This window comes from Poecilia reticulata, linkage group LG17, assembly GCF_000633615.1.
Source record: "Poecilia reticulata strain Guanapo linkage group LG17, Guppy_female_1.0+MT, whole genome shotgun sequence".
In the NCBI taxonomy this organism is placed as follows: Eukaryota; Metazoa; Chordata; class Actinopteri; order Cyprinodontiformes; family Poeciliidae; genus Poecilia; species Poecilia reticulata.
Genome location: NC_024347.1, coordinates 2,839,818 through 2,850,460, shown reverse-complemented (window position 1 = coordinate 2,850,460; position 10,643 = coordinate 2,839,818).

Sequence of the window (10,643 nt, the reverse complement as noted above, 5' to 3'; positions counted from 1 at the left end):
AAAAAATGGGTGTTAACTTTTCCACGGTGCATTCTGGGAAATAGTTAACTGCTACTGTTCACCGTGAACAGACTTTCTCACGTCCATCCACAACTATATAGCCTTAAAGGAAACACCTGGGGAGGAACAAGAACTTTGCATTAATAGCACCGGTGTAGATTACAATGAACGAGCCACGAGGGAAAAAGAGCTTGAGGAACAATGGACAATCGGAAACATGAAGGATTTTGACTTTGTGAGACTGATCTCTGGAGTGGCACAGTTTCCTGCAGCTTGCATTTTGTCGTGCTGGTGCCTGCTGGACACGTCCTTCCACTGTTATTTAGAGCAACGTRGGCATTAAAAAGTTATCATAATTTACAATAACAAAGCTTGTACTTTCCACTCCGGAAAAAAAAAATCCTCATTTGGCTTTTTCGTTGTTTTTTGTAATGTGTTCTTCAAAAACATCCAATAAAAGGGAATCGTTTTTTTTGTTGTTCAAAACAGTGTTTAGTTGCCACATCTCCTTTATTTCTTTGGGGTTCATTTTAATCTTTTGATTACTTGAACTCCTTGGAAGATTAACTTAATATTATTTATTGCACACTGCAAAAAAAAAAAAAAAATCTCTCTAACCAAGTCTTTTTTGTCAAGTTTCTAGTGGAAATATCTTAGAAGACTTGAAATACAACAGGACAACCTTACAAGTACCTTTTCTGCAAGAAACAGGCATTTGTTTTAAGTCAATTTCTTTATACTGATGAAAAAGTGCCAGTACTACTGGCAAATATTTTCACTTATAACGAGGCATTTTCCTCACAAAATAAGTCAAATAGTCTGGATGTAGTACTTTTTCATCAATATTAAGGAATTATTTACTTAAAACAAGTTTCTATGTCTTGCTGAAAAGTTATTTGTAAGTTAGAACGCTTGAAATGAGACAAAACTATGACATTTACACTAGAAACTTACTTGGTAAGACTTTTTTTTTGGAATGTATGCTTGTATTAATTTACATAATGAATTGGACATTCTTTCCATTACAATTCAACAGAAAAACCATAATTCTGCAATGTTGCAGCAGATGTGTGTGTGGAGCCTGGTGGAAAGTTATTAGTAGTAGTTCACTTACCTTATTTAGAAAGATACCATGCCACCATGAACTTGTTGAAAATGTCAACATGGCCTCAGGTGGTGGAAACTAAAAGCTGGTTGGAGCTACTTCAGTGTTTCCATGCGGTGTTACTATTGGTTAAGTCTGCTGGGGTAATTGTTCACTACATAACTCTTGAAGCTGCCGCACAACTGAGAGACCGTAGTTACCCATACAAGATTCACAACAAATAAACAAAGAATTGTCTAATTCATTGTGAATTCATTTACTATGCAAAATATTAGATTTATGGGATTCCATCTCGGCTTGCCTGAGTTTAATTTTATGTAATGTAGTTTACGTAGCCTACAGACAAAAAGTCTGTCAGCGGAAAAATGAAAACCGATTGTCTCAAATATCTGGACACAATGGAGCTTTATGATGGTATGAGGAACTTCAACAAAAGGTTCACGTTTTCAACAGGAACTACATGGTTACAGGTGACTTCGTTTAGTTATTTTACACAGTCAAAACTCCTGCAATCTTTCACTTTTCTGTAGGTTTTTGTGAAAGCAGCCTCCAATGTGTAGTTTTTTATATTTGTACATATCATAAATCTTTAAGTTCAGTCAAAGAACCACCCAGATATCAACAGCAGAGGGAGCTGTCGATCTACAGCAGCCAAACTGGCTTAAATTACCTCACCAGAAACCAAACAGATGCCAGTTAAATGTCAAATTTACAGCAAAGGATGTTAAAAACCTAGAATCAAAGGGTAGAGGAGTGAATGCAAATGAGCTTTGCTTAAATCAGAAGGTAATTAGTAAGAAAGTTCTTCACTTCCTTTTTTGTGCTTTCAAGAATACCTGTCATCTCTCCAGGGTAGAAACAGTTTTAGGTCAAAATACAAGAATGTGTGCCGTCTAAAAATGTGTGTTTGGAAAGCAGCAGAAGTTCATATATCTTGGCTGAAAAATGCCAAACATTCCTCCACCTCATTAGCGTTTTATCACTTGGCCCACGACTAAAATACCACAACTTCTCATTCCTGGACAAAACTGCCATTTTATCCTCCTCAGGTAGTTTTAGAGTGAATCGAAGAAAAAAAGAAAAAGTAAAAAGGAGCGAGGTGGAGGTGAAATCAAATCCCTTTAGCAAACAGCAAAAAGGTCAGTGCTGACGCAGGCCGGGGAACAGGGCGCCCTCCCTCCAGACTGTATTCTTAAGTGGCTATAGATTCTATTTGTAGCATTTTACCTGTTTACCGACTCCCCCACTCCAAGACCAGGTAGCTGCGCAAACACGCTGGAGGGTTTGGACGACGTCTCGTGTCATCACTCCGGGGATAAATTTCAACCGAGTAGCTGCTGTGCCAGACCGCAAAACGCAATATCGGGAGCAGCAAGACTCCCGTGCATCAGGGCATGTTTATTTCAGGGCGTTCATGGAGATTTAAAGCATGAGTCTGTTAAGCAATGCATCACTTCTACAATGGCCAAACTGCTTTTAAAGCTTCGCTTGCTAGAAAAATGCTACCCTACACATCTCCAGATACAGTCAATGGCCACTTTATCAAGCGTGTCAGTTCAATTACTTCTTAAACAATCAGTTTTATGACAGCAACTCAATTCATGCTGCCATTTAGTCTTGATGAGGAAGACTTCCTGAAGCTCAGACTAAACATCGGAACATGTGGAAGAAAGCGGATTCAGGAGAGTTTCAACTTGAGACAGTTGCTGGGGTCAGATGGGAATGTATCGCAGAATTTGCTGATCTACAGAAATTCACACACAAATAACTTTCAGGTTCACAGAGCATCGCCATATCCTCGGTTGTTTGAAGTCTTCTCTAGGGATGCATGATACTGTCAGCATGATATCACTATCGGCCGATATTAGTTGTAAAATGTAATACCGGACATCGGTCATTCCATCAAAACAACTAACCAATATAAAAGCTGTTGTCTTTATATGATAAACCATTGACAGGGATGCCTGCAACACAGCACAACTTCAAATTCGCACTGTTTTGTTTGCTGTTGCCATTGTCTTAGAGAGAGCAAATGTCATGAATAAATTTGACATTAAACACAATGCAAGTTGAAAGTGCTGCATCATTTTCAGCCTCCTTTTTTAGCATTTGCGTTTGGTAGCAGGCTAAATTGACAAAGATAATGCAGTATGCCACAATAATTAATTTATCATATGATACATTTAAACAAAATCAATAATTTCCTTTGGCATGATTTATCGCTTCTCTCTCTTTTTTTTCTTCCTTTCTACCTAAAACTGGAGGATAAAAGTCTTCAGTTTGGTGCTTTGGTCTCAACTAGGCCTTTTTTCGAAGAAGAATTTTGTTTCCAAAGACATCAAAATTTATTTTATTTTTTTTATTTTTATAATTTAAAATGTCTTCCAATTCCAGTGTTAAACGTTCATTAGAATTTGAAGTTTATTGATCTTTTAGAATGTGTTCTTGCAAAATTATTTTGCCATTACCATTATATTGTCTAAAAATGGTCTCAAAACGACAATTATATCGTTTATCGCAATAACTTCTGGAACAATTTATCGTCCAGTAAAATTTGTTATATCGACCACAGATATTCCTATATCCCTAGTCTATGCTTCAGTTGTTTTCCCTGTATTTACAGTACAAGCTTGTGATTTCTCTTTCTAAATCCCATTGTCTGCCAGTTTTTCTCACCAAGACTCACAACTAAAACTGCTCTCTTCATTAAGAGAAGAAATAGAAATAATGTATACATTTTGTTCCTAATGAAACTTTGTTTGTACTCAGTCTACCGTAACCAAGCAGTCTGAAAACCGGCCTGGAGTCTGAAAACTATTCTTGGTCCGAGTGGAAAATTTTGTTCCTTAGGTGGATCAACAGCGAAGGATCTGAGTGGAAGGAGCAAGAATATGAATCTTGTGGCGCTGTGGGAGCCAGTGACCCTCTGCCACGCTTTTCTGGCACTGAAAGTCTCCCTGTGGGTTACCAATAAAACAGGAGGAGAGGGATGCCGAGCCCATAATATCAGTTTGGGACCGGTAAGTGAGTGTCAGTGTGTTTGTTGTGTGGGCGGTAAGTGCTGATTCAGCCAGAATTAATATTTCTCAAAATACATTTAAACTGTAAAATGAGGAAGAAAAAAAAAAAGCCTTGCAGTACGATCTGAAACGGTTGAAATTAAATCAGTGGGTATTTCTGTGCCAGCAGTTTGAAATGAGACAAACATGGCAGGCCACTCAACAAGTAATAAACACTGTGGAGGTAGAGGAAATCTACTGGTTAGAACAACGAGGATAGAGTTTGACAAGAACAAATTAGAAACAGGAGTGATACCTCAAATTTAATTCACGAGTAGGTTACCTGGTAAACCATCACAGCTAACTTTTGGCCAAGTCGGTAGATTGTTCTGACAGGAACCCTTAAGGCTCTCCCATATTTCATCTAAAGTGTCAAAATCGACTCTCGTGGTGTAGCTCAGTCACAAAAATTGGGCGATCTTGTAAACAGGAAGGCATCCGGTTCCCCTTCTCGACGCCAAACCCAGGCCGCGCAGTTTGACACAGAGGTCTGTGTGAGGCGCTCTGTGATTGGTTAGAAAGTTTGCTGGGGTGTTTTATTATTTTTTTTATTTGACATTTTGTTGACATTGTGTTTCAACTAGTCCTGTTTTGACAACTTTTAGGGAGAATTTATCATTTGTACGCTTTTTCACAAAATACCCACAAATATGATCAAGCGGATGGAAATTGAAAGGTTTGTGTCCAAGGAGGGGGTTGCGGCACTCTCCATATAACCATTTAGTGACCTGAATGTGGCGTGACCTACCCTGAAAAACTGGAGGGGAGTCCCCCCAGCTGGTCTGCGCCATGTTTGAAAATGTGTGTGAATACGAAAAGCCCGCAAACCACCTGACTACTCGTCAGCCGTTCAGCTTCGGTTGAAGTTTGGGAGAACCTTCAAGTTTTGTTTGCGAAACTAAAACAAGCACTGTAAGATTATGTTCTTATTCTCTTAATCCAATGTCTACATTTATTGTCTATACTCAAAAGGTTTCAGTGGGCAGGTGGTGCCTTTCTCCAGCATTCATTGGGCAAGAGACAGGTTTGCCAGTCCATCACAAGGCACCTCTTAACAACCAGCCATTCTCACACGCACACAAGCACCTAAATGAGTTATTAATCTGTTAGATCTAGATGAGACTAAGACAGATTTTGTTTTAGCAACCCCCCAGATGGGTTTGGCGTGAAACGAATAATGAAAACGTGGAACAGAGTCTCATCCTAGTAGCTAAAGGCTGTCCAAAGACCATGGGAACATTGTTGCAACGCGGTTGACTTTGAAAGCGTGGTTTCATTTTTAGGACGGACGTTGCATGACAAAAAATACTCCTTAAAAACGCTCGAGCCATGTCAAACAAACAGAGAAGGAATTGTCCATATCAAAAGCCTCTATTAGAGCAAATGGAGTGACACAACGACTAACCAGGGTTGACTTTGAGAAGCTTCCAGGTCGGTTTCTTGTCATGAGAAAGTGGAGCGAAACAGTCCCCAGATATAAATACACCTCCACCATCAGAGATGTCGGTGGTGGGAAAATGAATACTGTGTTTCGCCACCAAAAACACAGCTGCTAAGTATGTTAAAATAATAACATCATCTATATCTGTGAGTGGTGGAGAGGAGGTAGTCCAACCACACGCTCTCTCTCTCTCTCTCTCTCTCTCTCTCTCTCTCTCTCTCACACACACACACACACACACACCGTAGCCATTGTTGGCCCACGTACACGGTGTGTGTCCGCCCAAACGTTAACCGCCGGCTCAGCCGACAGTAAAGCGTGAGCGTGATTGCCCGAGACATATTTAGAAAAGGGCTGCCCAGAACACATGCACAATTACGCATTAGTCCGCAGAGGTGTATGTGCACACAAACACGTGTGCACGTCCACACATGCACGATGGTGTGCTTCAAGCCTGACCAGCTGCGCTCAAATTTAAACCATATCTCAACCCCCCCTCTACCGCCCCCCACGCAACATAATTGCCACGTCTTTTTTGACGTTTCTGTGTTTTAGTGGCCAACACACACAATCAAAAAGACTTTATCGCTAAAACTGGCTACACGGGGGTATGTTGTTAGCCTTATGCAAACACCAGGAAGCTGTGTTTATTCACTTTCTGTGGAAAGAACATAACATTTTAGAGCTATAAGCTGCAGGCTTCGCGTAAGCAGGTTCAACATGCAAAGATTCAACGAAGGGTCCCGAGGATACACGTTGTTCCTTTTATTTAGCTTGAATGTTAAAGGGATGATGATGTATAATTTCAAACTCTTGCCATATAAAGAAACTTAAAAGGGTGTCTGAGAGATTTAAGTACAGTGCAACATTTGGTTCCAGTTTCTAAGTAGATGCAAATACTGCCTTTTTACTTTTTTTTAAGGCTACCTTTAAGCTGTAGCAGTATTTTCTGAGTTTATTAACTATAAAAGAAATGTACCATCAGTGTTTTTAAAGTAGGTTAAATTCTATGTGAAGGAACAAAATCACGGAAAAATTACAAACGCATAACAAACAATGTAATGTACACCGGGTTGCAGTGCGTTGCAAAAGTGTTTATTCCTCTTCAACTTTTCACATTTTGCCACATTACAACTGTAATCTTCCATGTATTTTCTTGAGGCTTTTATGTCATAGACATAAGTAATGGCTAGCTGTTAAATGGAACGATAAGTATACATCCATATTTTTTGTATGAGTGAAAATCTGAAAAGAGTGACGTGTAAGTGAAACACAAAACTGGCATCCACACTGTCAAGGACTTGTTTTGGTCTTCCAAACAGCTGACATCTTTTTTTTTTAAATTTGCTAACAATTTCTCAGTTTCTTCAGAAGATTTAGCTTATCCTTGGCGAGTTCAGCATCCTTTTAAATCCCTCGGCATCCACATCCTTTGTCTAACATATTCCAAGTTTCTCTTAGAGACATTCACAAGCATTATCCTGTCTATACATGCGCAGCACTGTACCCTAATAAAACTAACTGCAGCCCACTTTAAAGGAGATCTAATATTTTTCTTCTTAAACAAGTTAGTATGATTAACAAGACATGTTACTTACATGTTCTGTGCAAAAATAATTCTCAGATAAATGAGATTTTACCGGCTCAGTTCTGCCTATTTTAAGCTCATCTCAGAATGAGCTTTGTTTTTTTTTTTTTTAGGGCTCTGTCACTTTTATGCAAATGAGCTGTTGCTGGTCACACCCCTCTCGGCCCCCCCCGGCTCCATGTTTATTAAATGGCTACAGAGAAATGCACGCAGTTGTACAACCGTACATCTTTTTTTGAAATAACTCATTTTCCAATGAAAACTACAAATATCAACTGAAAATGGCTGGATTTGTTTGTATTTTTTTGTGTGTGTGGGGGGGGGGGGAACTAAAAAATTCTGGTATTTAGAAAACAGACAGTTTAGTTTAATTGATAAATTGATTGACATTCGCTTGACTGGTCACCCACTTGCCTGACAATGCACCATTTTCTTTCTGTATTATAACTCTGGGAGACTCTGTAGCTACTTTTCTAAGCAAATTTTATGACCTTTCTGTTGAATGGAGACGTGACTAAATAAGCCTGCATCTGACGAATGGAAAAGCTAATCGAAAGGTTGGTTAAATGGATCTGTTTTGATTGAGGCGTTGGGCAACTGACCAGAGGGGTCCATGTGCCAGCAGCTGCCCCTGCAACAGGGTCTTGTGAATTTTAGCAGGGCTGCGCTGTTCCCTCCTCCAGGAAGACCTGGCCCAGACCCAGTCAGCACATTTTATTCTAGATTTCTTTTTGCGATATCCTTCACATTCAGTGGGAGGCCACGTCCACTTCAAGCAGGCTTGTGTTACTGTTGCAACAGCTGTACGTGTCTTTATTTTTTTTTTATGCAATCTCCTCAATATCTACACACTTACCCACATGGATCCTTTTATAGTTTTGCAGAGTGATTTTTGTTTGGGTGGTGCATGCCCCTTCATTCCATCTGTCCTGTGTGGAGCGCTCCATCTGCAAATAAAAGTTGATCAAAGGAAGATTTCTGAGCCAGGACCTCAACACATCTGAGCCAGAGGAAGGAGAGGAAATGCATCCTGGGACGATAAGAGAGTTTCAGCGATAAGATCCACAAAACACAAAGTTGGTCTTTGTGCATGTCAGCTACTGCCACAGCGAGGGGAGGGGATGGACGCTTTTACATCTCTTCACTCACAGGCCCATAGAGATCAAACGTCGCCCGCTCTACAAGCAGAGGCGATAACAAGCGGCACAGGAAGCGGCGTGAAAGATGAAACCTTCAGTGCAGAGTTGTGATTTTCTCCTTAATGGACCCCTTAACTGTGATGATATAAATTGTATTTGCGACTTTAAATATTTTTGAAATCTGAATCGGAACAGATTATGCGTGTTATGATTCTTAATGTTGGGTGTTTAAAAAAACCAAAAAAAAACAAAACATTTTTGCACTCTGCTTCAAACACACAAAAACAGCTAAAAGATAAGATCTCCTTGGCCCTGCAGCAGCCAGCTTTCTTTTCCTCTGCGGTCCCCTCAGTTCCTGGAAATACACGGAGTTCTCCACAATCTGATCCACGGCTGAGTTTGAGACTTCTGAATATTTACTACCAGGCAAACTAAATGGTGGGACGACTGGTGTAATATGCAGGTGGTGAAAATTGTACTTAAGTACAATTTTCATGTATCTGTACTTTACTTAAGTAGATTTAATAATGGATACTTTATACTTTTACTCCACTACATTTTACAGTAAGTATCTGTACTTTCTACTTCACTACATTTCTACAAAASTGTCRCGTTWCTCGTTACATCCAAGTCGCGTTGYKCTTTTTKTCCGTTAAAATGTGAAGTTCAGGGACTTAAGGTGGCGCCGTAAAATCCVAGCAATAACGTGACTTAGTGTCTGTTGTCAYCCATCGSCTCCMCCTTTACTCGCACGCGGAGCTCCAAGACATGCGCAGTGGTTTCCTCTGAGCGGGAGAAGATGTCTGTCTAAACATCAGTAATATAATAGCGCTGCATAAATYRTAAGATATGGCGACATGTAAAATCAGCAGCGCTTCGCTTTCACAGAYGATGGGGACTTCGTCCAACTTTTATCGTCACTTGGAAGGAAAGCTTAAAGAAAGGTAAGCTATGTGGACGTGATGCTAGCAAAGCTAGCTGTACTGACAGACACACATGTTGCATCCGCGATGAAAAAAAGTTGTCACTCATGCACTGAATTATTGTGTGGAGGTGTTGACTGAAGTGTCGCAAATATGGGACAAAGCTGTGACCAAAGTCTGCATTGATATGACATTCAGGAACGATCCGATTCTTCTGGACGGATCTTTACTGATTAAATTTATTTCAGCTCTAAGTATTTAATATCTAAGTGTTTTATGGGAATGTGGATCTTTCAGATCAATTTGAGAAGCAATTTTGATAGATAAAACGTAATTTTTTGTGTCATCTAGCGCGGGGTGCTGGTCTTGGTCTTGACTTGGTCTCGGGTAGGTGGTCTTGACTACAACTCTGCTCCTGGCTCCTTGGTTGCCTGTCCTCTCCCACCCACCTTCTTTCCATCCCCTTTCTGTTGGATTTCTTTAAAAATAAAAGCCACTAGTGGCAAAAAAAGTGAAGTTCATGTTATGTTAGGACAGGAGACAAGATGTTTCCATCCCTGAAATTATGATGCATAGAATCACATATCTAAGTCTAAACTGTTACAGAGTAAACATAATAAAACATGCTTTATCTGTGGCATTGTTCATTAAAATGGCACATTTCTAATGTATTAAAATTAAATACAATCGGTTCACTTAATTATATTGTATTAGGGATTAGGTAATCCATTCAGCAAGTTTTTAAAAGCCAGTACTTTTTTACTTTTACTTAAGTACAAAAGTTAATGTGGTAGTTTTACTTTTACTCAAGTACATTTTTTGAGTACTTTCTCCACCACTGATTGCTCTAACACACATTTAAAGTTTTACATGTGCAAAAAAAACAAAAAAACATAACTGAAATATACACTAGGAAGTGGAGTGATCTCTTCACCTTTCATTTGGGGTTAGGAGGATGTAGCTTTGCAACAGCATTTATACCCATTCAGGTTCTTTATTTTTGATCACATTAAATGTAAAAACAAATTTGATCTGGCTTTTTTATATAGGAATTTTATTGGATTTTACATGAAATAAAGTAGAACAGAACAGTAAGATGGAAAAATAAGAATATAATGAATATTTAAAAAATAAAAATGCTAGCGTTCTGGGTTGTTGAGTTATTTTGCAGTATGATTTATTGATTCTGTCTGACACGCCTGGTCTTTTTAAATCCAATCACTTGCAGGGAAGTTAAATATTTTGCATCAAACAGATAAGTTGATTGATCGATTAGGTGCTTGGTTTTTTAAGGTAAAAGAGGATACATGTAAGCAGGGGTAAAAGTACTTTTAAATTCTTGGGAGTGCTATGACAAAAATAATAATTTTACATACATATTATATATA